Source organism: Oncorhynchus gorbuscha, linkage group LG26 (genome assembly GCF_021184085.1).
Source record: "Oncorhynchus gorbuscha isolate QuinsamMale2020 ecotype Even-year linkage group LG26, OgorEven_v1.0, whole genome shotgun sequence".
Classification (NCBI taxonomy): Eukaryota; Metazoa; Chordata; class Actinopteri; order Salmoniformes; family Salmonidae; genus Oncorhynchus; species Oncorhynchus gorbuscha.
The window spans coordinates 33,219,084-33,236,437 of NC_060198.1; the positions used below are offsets into that span (position 1 = coordinate 33,219,084).

At 42.7% G+C, this 17,354-nt stretch overlaps 1 protein-coding gene across 2 annotated transcripts in view; it reads left to right on the forward strand.

Annotated features, from left to right (window-relative positions):
• LOC124015047 (protein TANC2-like) overlaps positions 1 to 17,354 on the forward strand; it is a 141,364-nt gene that overhangs the window by 10,814 nt on the left and 113,196 nt on the right. The window lies entirely within an intron of this gene.

Genomic DNA, 17,354 nt, shown 5'->3' on the forward strand with positions numbered 1-17,354 from the left:
AGTGGGTCAGAAGTTTACATACACTGAATTAGTATTTGGTAGCATTGCCTTTAAATTGAGTAACTTGGGTCAAATGTTTCATGTAGCTTTCTACAAGCTTCCCACAATAAGTTGGGTGAATTTTGGCCCATTGCTCCTTACAGAGCTGGTGTAACTGAGTCCGGTTGTAGGCTTCCTTGCTCGCACATGCTTTTTCAGTTCTGCCCACATATTGTCTATAGGATTGAGGTCAGGGCTTTGTGATGGCCACTCCCAATACCTTGACTTTGTTGTCCTTAAGCCATTTTGCCAAAACTTTGGAAGTATGCTTGGGATCATTGTCCATTTAGAAGACGCATTTGCGACCAAGCTTTCACTTCCTGACTGATGTCTTGAGATGTTGCTTCAATATATCCACATAATTTTCCTTCCTCATGTTGCCATCTATAATTGTGAAATGCACCATTCCCTCCTGCAGCAAAGCACCCCACGACATGATGCTGCCACCCCCGTGCTTCACGGTTGGGATGGTGTTCTTCATCATGCAAGCCTCCCCCTTTTTCCTCCAAACATAACGATGGTCATTATGGCCAAACAGTTCTATTTTTGTTTCATCAGACCAGAGGACATTTCTCCAAAAAGTACAATCTTTGTCCCCATGTGCAGTTTCAAACTGTAGTCTGTTTTTTTTTATGGCGGTTTTGGAGCAGTGGCTTCTTCCTTGCTGAGCGGCCTTTCAGGTTATGTCGAATTTAACTGATTTTACTGTGGCTATAGATACTTTTGTACCTGTTTCCTCCATCTTCACAAGGTCCTTTGCTGTTGTTCTGGGATTGATTTGCACTTTTCGCACCAAAGTACGTTAATCTCTAGGAGACAGAACGCGTCTCCTTGCTGAGTGGTCCAATGGTGTTTATACTTGCGTGTTATTGTTTGTACAGATGAACGTGGTACCTTCAGGCGTGAACCAGACTTGTGGAGGTCTACGATTTTTTTTCTGAGGTCTTGGCTGAGTTATTTTGATTTTTCCCATGATGTTAAGCGAAGAGGCACTGAGTTTGAAGGTAGGCCTTTAAATACATCCCCAGGTACACCTCCAATAGGCTAATTGACATCCTTTGAGTCAATCAGAAGCTTCTAAAGCCATGACATAATTTTCTGGAATTTTCCAAGCTGTTTAATGGCACAGTCAACTTACTGTATGTAAACTTCTGACCCACTGGAATTGTGATACAGTGAAATAATCTGTCTGTAAACAATTTGTCATGCACACAGTAGATGTCCTAACCAACATGCCAAAACTATAGTTTGTTAACAAGACATTTGTGGAGTGGTTGTAAAACAACAAGTTTTAATGACTCCAACCTAAGTGTATGTAAACTTCCGACTTCAACTGTATGTAGATAATGGTGTGTACGCACAGTGTATGAGTAGAAAAGGTGTGTACTGAAGTAGTTATATAGGATGATTGTTTTATCACGAGACATCTGTTTCCTTTTGCAGATAATCAGAAACTGACATGATCCCCAAACAGACAGCTGTTACAGTTTTTGGTAGCACCGTCCGTTCAGGTATCTGCTTTAGTGGTCCCCTGCAGGATTGAGTTGTAAAGAGCAGGGCTTGACGATACGTCTCTATATTACGGCATACTCTGCACTATGCTAGACACAGTGTACACATGGGATTCTTTTCTGTTTCATGAAGGAAAACCATATCATAGTGCTGAAGCCTGGATAGAGATAAAATGGCTTCAAACCAGGTTCATTGAGTGGAAGTGCCACCAAGCCATCCTGTTTTAAGGTTTAATGCCTCACATGGGCATAGAACTTAATTGCTTTATACGGCGGCCTTGAGAAAGAGGACACCACTTTTAGCCCATTACCCTGCATAAAATGGATGATTTTGCCTTCTTTATTTTCTCCCACATCTACATAATGTGACAATTTGTGCGTGGCGCTAGGAGATGGCCTTTTGTTATGCATTAGGCTAACACAGTGCTATTGCTACCTCGAATTGTGTCCATATACACTGGTAACCCGCAGTGACCACTGCTCCCCATTCCCTGCCCTCATTACAGAGGTAATGGAATCAGCCTCTGTCCCCTGAGCACACAGCCTTCCATACGTTTCTCATCAGCTCATTCCCACCAAGCCTTCCATAAGCCTCCAGTGATCATTGACTTTGAACTACCTCCAACGAGCCCATGTGATCAGCACGGGCCTGTTTATTATGCAGGTTTATGGGGGAGTGAGCTCCACCACGTCCCCATTCTGTCGCTTCCGCTGGAGACAGGGAAGGAAAAAAGGAGACAATCTACTGAAATTCAGAGTAGAGGGAGGATCTGGGCTCTTTCAGAAGCCTTTGTTTTTCAATGCTGCATTTCTCTCTTCATACCATCTATACCTAACACTAGATTACAGAAGAGTGCTGATTTTAATCTAGGCTATATAACTGCTATTGCTAAAGTATGTAGCATCTCCACTGTTTGTCTATATAAACGGAGGAAAGCCAGCCAGTTCTGTATCTCCTACAGGTGGAGTGGAGCAGTGACCTCTCACTGTGGGGCTGGTGGATTCCTGCACTCTGCTGTATCATTAATGAGATTGTAGCAGAGAAAGGGCAGGGACAGGGAGGGGGCCAACATACAGAGAGACAGAACAGAGAGGGACAGAGAAGACTGGCATATATGGACGGAAAATAATGGGAGAGGGGTTAGGAGGGAGAGGGTAAAAAGAAAACAGTCTCAATAACATGGTTGAGGAAATGGAGAGCTTAGTGCTGTAATGGAGGTTCATGGGCTGAGTTACAATTGGCCTACACTACATGGCTCTTTAAACAGTGGAGACTTCTCCTCCATAGACTGCAGGCAGGTCTGACCACAGCCAGCCCCATAGTTTTCTGTCTATCTTAAAGTATTCACCAGGTGTCTATACAAGAAGACACCATTCTGTGTGTCACCTGTTTCTGCTTTAGGGTGTGGCCCTCCTACAATAGGAGAATAGACAGATGTAGGCTTTGCCCTGTTTACTCTACCTGTTCCTAAAACTGGCTTCTGGTGCACTGCACAAAGAGGCCTATGTTGTCCTTTTACTGTTTATGTAACAGCTGCTACTTTATCAGTAATTTATTCCCTGTAATAGCCTATAGCCTACTTTGAAAGAAATCATACAGATTTCAAAGAAATGTATATATTATTATTTAAATAAATACAATTGGGGTGCAAAAAAAACATGGACGGTTTTGGTCCGTGGGCCGCCTGCTGCCGATCTCTGGTAGAGATAGGCATACACCTGCTGATATTTCAATGTCACATAAAAGGAAGCTAGATAGTGGATCATCATGACACCGCTGTTAGTCCGAGGGAGGCTCACATCTGGAGTTCCTCCTGTTATCACAATCAGGGATCTCAACTGGGACTGTAACTTGGATGGATGGAGGTTGCTGCCTGGCAGATGTGAAACTCCAGCAGGTTCGTCCCAATCCAGAAAGAGCTACAGCAGCAGTGTAATGCATGACCATGATGAGAGCTCTCTGATTCTTGTCTCTCAGCCTGGTGGTATCAAATCAAATCCAAATCAAATCCCAATGGTGGGATGATGGCAATGACTTTAGGAATCAGCCCTGAATCACCCTTCATTCATCTCTAGGGTGGTTTTCGATTATTTCTCAATCAACTGGCCCAATCAGCTCTGAATCACCAGGTTTTGTAGCTCTGGGCTACAGAGTGCCAGGGGTGCATTTCCTTCTCTTCTGCATCATTATGGCCACTACTTTTGTTATGAAAGGTACCGCCAATGAATATCCTGCTTGTATTTATCAGATCCTAGTCTTGGAGGCCTGAGGCTGAGCTTAAGATGTAGGTCAGCAGCATCAGAACTACAGTTTGAAGGGATATTTTCCCAAGACATGAAACCATTATGTAAATGAGGTATGGTCAATTCTGCTGAAACGCGTTGAAACTAGATTGCACCAAGTGTCTTGACTTGCAGATTAATTATGTGGTATATGACATCATGCATAATGCTCTCTCTTCATTCGTGATGCATCAATATGACATTTTTGGCTGATACTGATATCTGATATTTTCCTTGCCAAAAAACCCTGATACTGATAACTGATATTTCAAATTTTAGCTGCCTTTTTAAGCATTCTAGTACAGTTAAATAATTAACACGCACACATGGACGCAGCGGTCTAAGACACTGCATCTCAATGCAAGAGGCGTAACAATGAATCCAGGCTGTATCACATCCAGCTGTGATTGGGAATCCCATAGGGTGGCACACAATTGACTCAGCGTTGTCCGGGCCATCATTGTAAGTAAGAATTTGTTCTTAACTGACTTGCCCAGTTAAATAAAGGTTACACGCACACACACCACACTGACCAAAAAGTTATTTTGTTGGCACTTACATGTATCCCCATTTACCAGTAAAACCTAATCCAAACCTATTTATTTCACTTACTTGCTGTTTCGTTGTTCATTTGTTCAGTCGTTTCATTCTCAACCAGGATTTCTATGGAACGCAGTTTGGGTCTTTGCGTGTCAAAAAAGATGCACATCAAATAACACTTTGACCAATCAGGACCTGAATATGACTGCACGTCACAATTTAACACGTTCATACATTTTATTACGTGGTTATTACACATTGATTACACTATCACTCACTTGTCTTTCATATGTCACAACGATTCATCGATACATATGCTATGATGCTCGAGAAGTTGTCTCACATACCTAAAGTGCTGGTAATAAAAAATAGCTAGCTAGCTCATGGATGCAAACAATGTTCTTCCCTAAAAACATAGCAAAACGATCTGTTTCAGTAGCTATAGTTAGCTAGCTAACTATATAGCTAGGTGTCATCTAAAATAACCATTTATAAGACTGTTCTTATTTGATTAATGGTGGTCAGACCCATCTATGTGAAGCTAGCCACAATAAGGATGAGCCACAATAGTGGACTTTGTGGTTAGCCTTCAAAATAAAAGTATGGCATAATTCTACTATTGTGCCTAGTCCTTATTGTGGCTAGCTTCACAACACAACCTGGTCCGGTGGAGCATCACTAGCCAGATGAAGCTAGCTTGCTGCTTTTAACAATAGGTTTGGGAAACAGGGTTAAGTAGCTGGCTAGCTATTTTATTTTCATGAACTGAAGTTCAATTTCAATAGGCAAACAAGTGGCAACCTAGCTAATACTTACTCACAAGGATTCCTAAATCATAGCTAAGAATAATGAAAATGACTGCAGTTTCTACTGGTCATTTATTTTCAGGCTGGTTGTATTGGTGCTAGCTAGGTACCAAGCTAAAGCTAGCTACCCCAGAAGTTGCAGTGGTTCAATATTCCCAGTTCCTCAATATTTCCAGTTAAGTTGTAGGTTGTAGTTATTATAGGAATTATGACGTGTCGACTATTTCTCTCTCTACCACTTGTATTTCATATACCTTTGACTATTGGATGTTCTAATAGGCACTTTAGTATTGACAGCCTAAATTCAGGCGTTGATAGGCTTGAAGTCATAAACAGCACTGTGATTTAAGCTTTGCAAAAAGCTGCTGGCAAACACAGTAAAGAGTGAATGAATGCTTACGAGCCTGCTGCTGCCTACCACCGCTCAGACAGCTCTATCAAATAATAGACTTAATTATAATATAATAAACACAAATACGAGCCTTTGGTCATTAATATGGTCAAATCCGGAAACTATCATTTCAAAAACAAAACGTTCATTCTTTTAGTGAAATACGGAACCATTCCATATTTTATCGAACGGATGGCAATCCTAAATCTAAATATTGCTGTATCAAATCAAATCAAATTTTATTTATATAGCCCTTCGTACATCAGCTGATATCTCAAAGTGCTGTACAGAAACCCAGCCTAAAACCCCAAACAGCAAGCAATGCAGGTGTAGAAGCACGGTGGCTAGGAAAAACTCCCTAGAAAGGCCAAAACCTAGGAAGAAACCTAGAGAGGAACCAGGCTATGTGGGGTGGCCAGTCCTCTTGTGGCTGTGCTGGGTGAAGATTATAACAGAACATGGCCAAGATGTTCAAATGTTTATAAATGACCAGCATGATCAAATAATAACAAGGCAGAACAGTTGAAACTGGAGCAGCAGCACAGTCAGGTGGAATGGGGACAGCAAGGAGTCATCATGTCAGGTCGTCCTGGGGCACGGTCCTTGGGCTCAGGTCCTCCGAGAGAGAGAGAGAGAGAGAATTAGAGAGCATATGTGGGGTGGCCAGTCCTCTTCTGGCTGACATTGCACAACCTTCAATGTTATGTCATAATTCTGTAAAGTTCTGGCAAATTAGTTCGTAACGAGCCAGGCGGCCCTGAATCTGCGTGAAATGAACCTAAGATAAGTGACACAATTTCCCTAGTTGATATTGCCTGCTAACATGAATTTCTTAAAATATGCAGGTTTAAAAAAATATATACTTCTGGGTATTGATTTTAGGGAAGGCATTGATGTTTATGGTTAGGTACATTCGTGCAACGATTGTGCTTTTTTTTGCTAAATCATCCCCCATTTGGCGAAGTAGGCTGTGATTTGATGATAAATTAACAGGCACCGCATTGATTACATGCAATGCAGGACAAGCTAGTTAACCTAGTAATATCATCAACCATGTGCATGCAGTTAACTAGTATTTATGTGAAGATTGTTTTTTTATAAGGTAAGTTTAATGCTAGCTAGCAACTTACTTTGGCTCCATGCCGATTTTAAATCGGTCGACCGCTACTGGTGAATACAGTGGAAAATATACAGTGCCTTGTGAAAGTATTCGGCCCCCTTGAACTTTGCGACCTTTTGCCACATTTCAGGCTTCAAACATAAAGATATAAAACTGTATTTTTTTGTGAAGAATCAACAACAAGTGGGACACAATCATGAAGTGGAACGACATTTATTGGATATTTCTAACTTTTTTAACAAATCAAAAACTGAAAAATTGGGGGTGCAAAATTATTCAGCCCCCTTAAGTTAATACTTTGTAGCGCCACCGTTTGCTGCGATTACAGCTGTAAGTCGCTTGGGGTATGTCTCTATCAGTTTTGCACACCGAGAGACTGAAATTTTTCCCCATTCCTCCTTTCAAAACAGCTCGAGCTCAGTGAGGTTGGATGGAGAGCATTTGTGAACAGCAGTTTTCAGTTCTTTCCACAGATTCTCGATTGGATTCAGGTCTGGACTGACTTGGCCATTCTAACACCTGGATATGTTTATTTTTGAACCATTCCATTGTAGATTTTTCTTTATGTTTTGGATCATTGTCTTGTTGGAAGACAAATCTCCGTCCCAGTCTCAGGTCTTTTGCAGACTCCATCAGGTTCTTTCAGAATGGTCCTGTATTTGGCTCCATCCATCTTCCCATCAATTTGAACCATCTTCCCTGTCCCTGCTGAAGAAAAGCAGGCCCAAACCATGATGCTGCCACCACCATGTTTGACAGTGGGGATGGGGGGTTCAGGGTGATGAGCCGTGTTGCTTTTACGCCAAACATAACGTTTTGCATTGTTGCCAAAAAGTTCAGTTTTGGTTTCATCTGACCAGAGCACCTTCTTCCACATGTTTGTGTCTCCCAGGTGGCTTGTGGCAAACTTTAAACAACACTTTTTATGGATATCTTTTAGAAATGGCTTTCTTCTTCCCACTCTTACATAAAGGCCAGATTTGTGCAATAGACGACTGATTGTTGTCCTATGGACAGAGTCTCCCACCTCAGCTGTAGATCTCTGCAGTTTATCCAGAGTGATCATGGGCCTCTTGGCTGCATCTCTGATCAGTCTTCTCCTTGTATGAGCTGAAAGTTTAGAGGGATGGCCTAGTCTTGGTAGATTTGCAGTGGTCTGATACTCCTTCCATTTCAATATTATCGCTTGCACAGTGCTCCTTGGGATGTTTTAAAGCTTGGGAAATCTTTTTGTATCCAAATCCGGCTTTAAACTTCTTCACAACAGTATCTCGGACCTGTCTGGTGTGTCCCTTGTTCTTCATGATGCTCTCTGCGCTTTTAACGGACCTCTGAGACTATCACAGTGCAGGTGCATTTATACGGAGACTTGATTACACACAGGTGGATTGTATTTATCATCATTAGTCATTTAGGTCAACATTGGATCATTCAGAGATCCTCACTGAACTTCTGGAGAGAGTTTGCTGCACTGAAAGTAAAGGGGCTGAATAATTTTGCACGCCCAATTTTTCAGTTTTTGATTTGTTAAAAAAGTTTGAAATATCCAATAAATGTCGTTCCACTTCATGATTGTGTCCCACTTGTTGTTGATACTTCACAAAAGAATATACAGTTTTATATCTTTATGTTTGAAGCCTGAAATGTGGCAAAAGGTCGCAAAGTTCAAGGGGGCCGAATACTTTCGCAAGGCACTGTATTGGAGGACATCCTTCGAGTTGGGATGCACACCATTGTTACTGCTACATTTACTGTGATATACTTACAGAGCTCAAAGCAACTTTAATCAGAGGCCTCTCACAGTCATCACTCTTCTTGCTCACTGTCGTCTCGATTAATGTTTGTTACGCTTACTTTCAATCAACTAGGCCGATTTTCTATCATTGTTACCCTCCCTGTTAAATTTGTCCACAAAGCTTGCAATGAAATAATTACTCACATAAAGCTGACTGAAAGCAGTTTAGATCGGAACATTTGTCTGTGGTTTTTCAGGTCTGTATTTACAGTTTCTAAAGGGTATCTTGGAAGACCAAGCCCTTTCAGGCACTTAAGCCCTATAGATACCATGAGCAGACCTGTAGGATGAGTCATACAGTGGCTTCTGTGTGTGTGTGAATGTAGGACTGTCTATTGTCTACATAACTTCAGGAAGCACTGTCTGATTAGAAAGAAAGATTAATTAATAACCTGGGCCAAAACCATGCCCTTGCAATCCACAGTGAGAGAAATCATAATGTTCCTACCCATGTCTGTTTCCTGGAATTTGTTTATAAAACAACCTGTCTCTTTTGAACTCTTCTACCCTCCTCCCATTTCCTCACCATCCTCCTCTCTTCCTCCTCCTCCCTGTGGGCTGACTGTTTAAAACCACCTCCAAACAGAGAGATGGGGATGAAATGAATATTAGAGGAGAAGGAGAGGTAGACAGAGAGGACACCGCCGGTCACGGGCTGATCCTTCTGCCTGGACTGGAATCAGTAGGGTAATATCGCCAGAAGGGACCTGGAAGGCACCAGCATGGAGCCGCTGCAGCCTGTACTGGAATTGATCTCCAAATTTATTTCATCTCTGCTTTATGGTGCTGGCTGTGGTGAATTTGCTGATTCTGCAGCGTGCTCAATTCATCAACACTGTAGTCAAACAGCTGACCAATCTCTGATACGAAGACGTATTAGTGTTTATCTGTCTTTGCCAGACTGCATTGGACCTCTTTGATATGACAATACATTGACTTTGAGACTATGCATTTATCATAACTAGAACAGAGAAACGGAGGGCGCTACCGCAAGCTGTCACTTGGAATCTTTGAGGGCTTTCTGTTGTAGGCACAACATATTTTTTGATAATGTGCAAACACCCTTAGGCTTATGTGCGTTATGGGGGTACATTTGTTTTGGCTTTTTTGTAGCTGTGTGTCATGTGTATTACTGGTACGACAAGAGAAAGACAGACATGCAGTGTCGGAAGCCAGGACTATAAACAGCACCCTGTTGGCCCTCAGACACATTGCTCTGATAGAAGCAGAGCAGAGACATGGCGGGCAACATATCTTCGTGTGTGTGAGAGTGCACTTTAACAAGATGGTAAACCTGGAGTTTCTTACCAAGGCTTACAAGCAGCATTAGCCCCAGGGCAGATAACAACATCTGGAGTGGCTCAAGTCACCACTCAAAGGCTGCCTTATATTCTCTCAAAACAGTAGCTCTTAAGAAGCTCTAGCTAGGGTTCTGGTCAGGGGAATCGACAGGCTAAAATGAGGCCAGGGATTTTTCGTTTGGTTTTTACTCGCTTTAGGCTACATCCCTAATTTTCTTGGCCGTTGTTCTCTGAGCACGAGTGAGGGATTGTTCAGCGTTGTACCCAAGGGATGTTAGAGCTTGGTTTGACTCGGAGTCCTTCTGTAGCTCAGTTGGTAGAGCATGGCGCTTGTAACGCCAGGGTAGTGGGTTCGATTCCCGGGACCACCCATACGTAGAATGTATGCACACATGACTGTAAGTCGCTTTGGATAAAAGCGTCTGCTAAATGGCATATATTATTATATTATATTTATTAAATTATACAGGAGGACCAATGATCTGTTATGAATGCAGATGGATGGAGCCTTCCAACCAGGCAGACACAGAGGTGATATTCTCTGGTCATACATAATAGCTAGGCCTATTTCCATTGATATGTAAAAGCGGGTTTTGTCCTGTTTTGGAACATAGACTAGTATTACTGTTGCTTTGTTCCCTCAGCCGCTAGCATTGGGCACAGGCTAAGAAGGCTTAGGGGCGTGATCCTATCATCCCTACTCTCCTTTGTAAGCAGAGATTAGCACACTGACACACATTGGTGGCTTACCTTGTTTCAGCTATAAGCTCAATCAATGAGGGCTGTTTACCTTGACACACACTCCCCTACGGTTTTATTTGGACAGTGAAGTGAACTTTTTTTTGTACGTTTTTTTTTGTTGTTGTTGTTGAATTTTACCCCTTTTTCTCCCCAATTCCGTGGTATCCAATTATTGTAGTAGCTACTATCTTGTCTCATCGCTACAACTCCCGTACGGGCTCGTTAGAGATGAAGGTTGAAAGTCATGCGTCCTCCGATACACAACCCAACCAGCCGCACTGCTTCTTAACACAGTGCGCATCCAACCCGGAAGCCAGCCGCACCGATGTGTCGGAGGATACACCGTGCACCTGGCAACCTTGGTTAGCGCGCACTGCGCCCGGCCCGCCACAGGAGTCGCTGGTGCGCGATGAGACAAGGACATCCCCACCGACCAAGCCCTCCCTAACCCGGACGACGCTAGGCCAATTGTGCGTCGCCCCACGGACCTCCTGGTCGCGGCCGGTTACGACAGGGCCTGGGCGCGAACCCAGAGTCTCTGATGGCACAGCTGGCGCTGTGTCCTTAACCACTGCGCCACCCGGGAGGCTCCCGCTAAAACATTTTAATTTGGCTCTGTACTCCAGCATTTTGGATTTGAGATCAAATGTTTCATATGAGTCTACAGTACAGAATGTCACCTTTAATGTGAGGGTATTTTCATGTATATCTGTTTTAGAAATATCATAACCACCTCTGTTATTGTCAATGGTGAGGTTAGCATGTCTTGGGGGTATAATTTTGTCTTTCGCACTCATCATTATTCAGGATTCATTCATTTATTTATTTAACCTTTTTAAAAAACCAGGCTAGTCAGTTAAGAACAAATTCTTATTTACAATGACTGCCTACCCTGGACAAACCCTAACCTGGACGACACTGGGACAATTGTGCGCCGCCCTATGGGACTCCTAATCACAGCCTGGAATCTAACCAGGGTCTGTAGTGACGCCTCTAGCACTGAGATGCAGTGTCTAAGACATCTGCGCCACTCTGCATTCATGATTATAGCATCCACATTAAGTGTTCAAAAACATATTCTATTCACAAAAAAGTGACTCCAAAATGAACAAACTTCAAATGAATCTAACAAGTTTGTAGAGTCACAAGCTTGATGTAGTCATTGCTAGCTAGGAATATGGGAGCAAATACTTAAGTTTCAACTATTTTAACACACATATAAGTGAATTTGTCCAAATACTTATGACACCTTCAGAAGGTCAAGTGCTTTCATTTGTAAGTGGTAGAACAGATATGTATGAAAATACCCTATAATAAAAGTGGACATTATGTACCCTCATATGAAACATTTGATCTCAAATCCAAAATGAAAGTTTTTGCTTTGCTGTCCAAATAAATACGGAGTGTAATGAACAGACATGAGATGCACTCAAATATAGAAATGGGTTGCTTAAGACTGATATTGCAGCTTTCACTCTTGCTGATGTGCAAGTCTGCACTCTCATAGGCATTTATTTATAGACCTATTAGCATAAGATATTTCAGACTTCATGGCTCTTCTCAGAATGGTTTAAACATTAGAATCAAGGCATAGGCAGATGATGTGATTTATATGTGTGCCATTTTGGAGGCATACATATAAATTGGATTAGGCCTACATTTTCCTCTTAGAGAAAATGCAGTTAAACATCATCCTGAACATAATATTAGAGATAAATGTATCTTTATCGGTGTCTCTAGACGTGACACCGGCTCCCCTCTTTAAAGTCTTTTCCTCAGGGGCTACAGCAATGAAATTTGCTTCTGAATATCTTTCTCTCTTCCAATCTCTCTCTCCCTCTTCCGGATGGTGGATTTTGTCCTTGCTAGGGCACAGGGCTCTCCGCTGTTTCAGCACACGGTGCTGGCTAAAAATACCTCTCCGCCCCTCTGGTCCAGCATCCAATCCTCAGCGTGGGAGTGGGAAGAGAGATTGAGGGAGAGAGAAGCAGTAGAGGAGGAGAAGAGGGTGCGATGGAGGGAGGGGGAGTAGGCTGCGTTTCGCCCTGGGTTGCACCAGAATACAGAGACACTAAAGCACTTCCAACGCAGGAGCTCCACAGCCTACTCTGCCAAAGCACTCCTCTCCGTCAGCCAGAAGCTTCGGTCATTATAGATGTGGGAGTGGAGAAGGGATTGGCCACTTCCATGAACAAGTCTGTTTACACTGTGGATGTGATACAGGCTGCTACTTTAGTGCAGCCATGCAATCAAAAGGATGTTGCACACATGATTTTAAAACGAACTTGCGTCATTCATGTTATTCTTGCCACACTAATATGAACTAATATCTGCTTTTCCACTTCCTAAAACAAACCTCAGGCCATTGCAAGAAAATATCTAGATGTACTGCAACTGAGCTCTCCCTGTTCTTTGATCTTGATGGCTCACTCGGCAGCAGCTATTAGAGAAAAGCTCTGCCAGGTGATCTTCTTTTGTTGAGATCTTCCTGGCTGGTACAGTAGGCTACCCCAAAAGGCTTCTCCCTCTAAGGTCAATGTCACTAAGACAGGAGAGAGAGTCTTACACCTTGGTTACTGTGTGTGTGTGTGTGTGTGTGTGTGTGTGTGTGTGTGTGTGTGTGTGTGTGTGTGTATTTTTCCTTCTATCCCCACTAGATGTGATCATGATACACAGGTTCAAATACCAGAACCAACTACACTATTTTTATTTAACCTTTTATTTAACTAGGCAAGTCAGTTAAGAACAATTTAACTGGTCAAACCTGGATGACGCTGGGCCATTTGTGCGCCGCCCTATGGGACTTCCAATCACGGCCAGATGGGATACAGCCTGGATTCGAACCAGGGACTGTAGTGACGCCTCTTGCGCTGAGGTGCTGTGCCTTGTAACTATTTATGTGTGTTTGTTAGCTATTTAACTGTACTATAATTTTTTCAAAGGCCACTAAAATTTAAATATCGGTTATCGGTATCATCCAAAAATGTCATATCGGTGCATCACTAGTCTGAGAGTCTTTAGGTGCCTTTTGGCAAACTCCAAGCGGGCTGTCATCTGCTTTTTACTGAGGAGTGGCTTCCGTCTGGCCACTACCATAAAGGCCTGATTAGTGGAGTGCTGCAGAGATGGTTGTCCTTCTGGAAGGTTCTCCCATCTCCACAGAGGAACTCTGGAGCTCTGTCAGAGTAACCATAGGGTTCTTGGTCACCTCCCTGACCAAGGACCTTCTTCCCCGATTGCTCAGTTTGGCTGGGCAGCCAGCTCTAGGAAGAGTCTTGGTGGTTCCAAACTTCTTCCATTAAAGAATGAGGGAGGCCACTGTGTTCTTTATCTGTAAAAATGTCTAAAAACCTGTTTTCACTTTGTCATTATGGGGTATTGTGTGTAAGTTGAAGTACAATTTTTATTCAATTTTAGAATAGGGCTGTCAAGGGGTCTGAATACTTTCTGAAAATACTGTATATTAATTTCAGGACAGGTTGAAATGTATGAAACATTAATGGACATTTAACTGTTGCTAGCAGTTTGTCCTGGGAGATGAACATTGGGTTATTTTACCTGATCATGCATATGGTCCCTTTAAAAACAATTCTGGTTATTTTTTATACACAGAGAGCATGTACAGATAGAGAAGGAGAGGGGGCTTCATGGGCCGACATCTGCTAATGGATGGGCTACTGAGTTCTTAATTGACTTTTCGGGGAAAGGCTCCTACTTTCCCACTCCAATCTAGTGCCATCTCCAGGAGAGCACTGGGGGAGGCCAGCTCAACAGATGTCCCCCTGAGGTTACTGTGGGTTTCATTAGGAGGATTTACCTACGGAAGATATGCCAACCATTTCCCCATGCTTTAGGGGCAAAGGAAATGGATAAGGCACTTTTTCCAGGAGATGAATTAGGCCTAGTAAAATCTCTTAGCAACATTGTAGCTCAGCTCCAGCTCAATCTCATTTTTAACCATCACTAAAGCTCACTGTCTGTCTGTCTACCAGAGTTAACAAAGGTCAATGTTTCTGAAGATATCATCCCTTTCCCTCCATTATCTTCACATTTACAGTGAGAAAAATGACTGAGTGTTTTAACGGTTATTTTATTTTTATTTGACCTAAAAGTAGAATATTTCTCTTGTCTATTTAAAGAAGGAAAATGCTTGAGCAATCAATGGGAAAATGAAAAACCATGAATATAGTTCCACCATTATTTTTGGTTTGTTTGTACACGCTAGCATGAACAATGCCTTCTGGGGATGGTGGCAAACAAATTGTCATGCAAATGAGAGAAACAAATTCATACACCTCATCTCGTTCAGTGGGTTAGGCCTCACATTAGGGGTGTGAACGTTTAAACGTTAAAATGATTCAACGAAATCGGAATCTTTAACGTAAAGAAACGCAAACCCCCCCACAAAATTACAATCACAGTGCAGTTATCACAACTTTCTTTTCCTTGTTATAGCCTAACTAGACGATAGGCTATAAAGGGCTGGGGAAATTTGTGTAATTAAAAAAAAACAGAGGGGAAGAGGTGAATTTGGCATGCAAGGCAGATTTCCAAGACATATGCGCTCCGTGTTTTTCAGCGTATTTCCCCCCCCCCCCCCAACACACTTTTTTTGTTTGCCGATTTTAGATTGGTGCTGTGCATGGTTCTGTCTGCCGATCTGCCTATACTGTGCCTCTCTCCTTCCCTTGAAAACTCGCTTTGAGAGATGCAAGTGTTTTGACTAGTTGCTGTACTTCCGACAACACTGTCTCCTCCTTTCCAAAAATATGGAATTTAAGAGTCGATTACTAGTGGGATCTAATCTTGACACTCCGAAATGGGAGTCGACGCACTCATTCGTAACAGTTGGAAAAATGGTGGTGAAAGGCAAGCGACAGCAGCGAAATCCTATATGGCAATACTTTGAGAAGTTAAATGAGAAGGAAATGTAAACTTTGTGGTGGAACTGAGATACAGTAATGGTAGTACAGGTGCAATGCTTAACCATCTGAAATGGATGCACATTTTTAGGGATTTGACACACACACACACACACACACACACACACACACACACACACACACACACACACACACACACACACACACACACACACACACACACACACACACACACACACACACACACACACACACACACACACACACACACACACACACACAGTCACGGCCACAGCTTCCCAACATGTGTGCTGCTATCTTGACTCACAGTGCTACAACTCTCTATAAAGGCATGCGTTGGATTGCTGCAATAATAACCAATACCTATATGTAAGGTCATCCATCTTGTACTGTCGTTCTCCCGGTATGTCCCTGTGTGTGCAGAATGGAAGCATGCATGGGTCTGAAATAGAAAAGGAATCTGTTGAAGAACCACATTATGTTCTTGAGATCTGGAGATCACACTCTGGAGGAGGTTGCTTATCCTGTTCCACAGAAGAGCCACTGAAATACTCACATTTGGAATGGGGCGAATAGGGCTGGGAATTGCCATGGCCCTTACAATACGATATTATTATACTTGGGTGCATGATTTGTTTTGCCATTTCTCACAATTCTATATGTATTGCGATTCAGTACTGTGATTTTATTGCGATCCGATGTTCCAAACATATTGTTCACCTTGTGTCTGCTGCAGACGGACAAGAGAGCCATGAAAAAGTCATTTTTGATCCGTCATGGAAATAAAAGTGCTGTAAATAAATTGGCTCCCTATTGTAAAAAGAAGATTGAGAACAAGTTATGAAGGAAAAATACTGGAGTTTTGGTGCTGGTACAGCCAACTAGTGCAAAAATAATATTGTGATATTCTCAAAATATCCCGATGTGTTACTGTATTGATAACTATCACTAGTGGCTTAACAGTCTAAGCCTATATGAAAATAATGACATCTATCATAGTTTACGGATACCAAAAAGCATTACAATAGGCTGTTTTAATAACCAGGATGACTTCAACCTCAAGGAATGAAGAGAAATCAGAGAAATGAATTGACTCATTTAATTCACTCATGTTTCAGTTTAGAGGGACATCACGGAATCGAGTGATATCATGACGCTCCAGTTTAGAGTAACTGAGAGATTGTTCCTTATGGGGGAAAAAATGTAATTTGAGATTCGTCAGTAGAATCCGCTTTTTCCCCTCTAAGGGCTTTGCATGTCAGGAAATTAACACCTCCAAGCTGGAGGGATATCATTCTTTTGTTTTGGCTTAGCTTGTGTGGCTTTAAGCCTAGTGGTTAGAGCGTTGGGCCAGTAACCAAAAGGTTGCTGGATTGAATCCCTGAGCTGACGAGGTAAAAAATCTGTCGTTCTGCCACTGAGCAAGGCAGGTAACCCACGGTTGCCCCGGGCGCCGACAACGGGGATGTTGATTTAAGGCCGCCCCCCGAACCTTTCTGATTCAGAGGGGTTGGGTTAAATGCGGAAGACACATTTCAGTTGAAGGCATTGAATTGTACAACTGACTAGGTATCCTCCTTTCCCTTTATATGGCCAGTAGATTTCTTGGCAGCCTCCCCTTTCTTATGCAGCCAGTCTTCTCCCTGACCCGGTTGTCAGACAGAGACCATCAGGTGTGAATCCCCATCCTCTCACACTTCCTGTGGCAACGTCTGACTACAGTCCTGGCGTGTTCTTCCACCATCCAACACCGACTTATTATCCCCTCGGGCTATTCAGAGCAAGACATGTCAAAGTTCTACACGCTTCCTCTGACGTCTTAAACACAGCACCTATGACTTTCCTCACCCTTGACTGCTCACACTGAGACTTCAGTCTCGCCAGGCAGTGCTACTCCTCACAGTCCCAAGGGACTGACTGTGA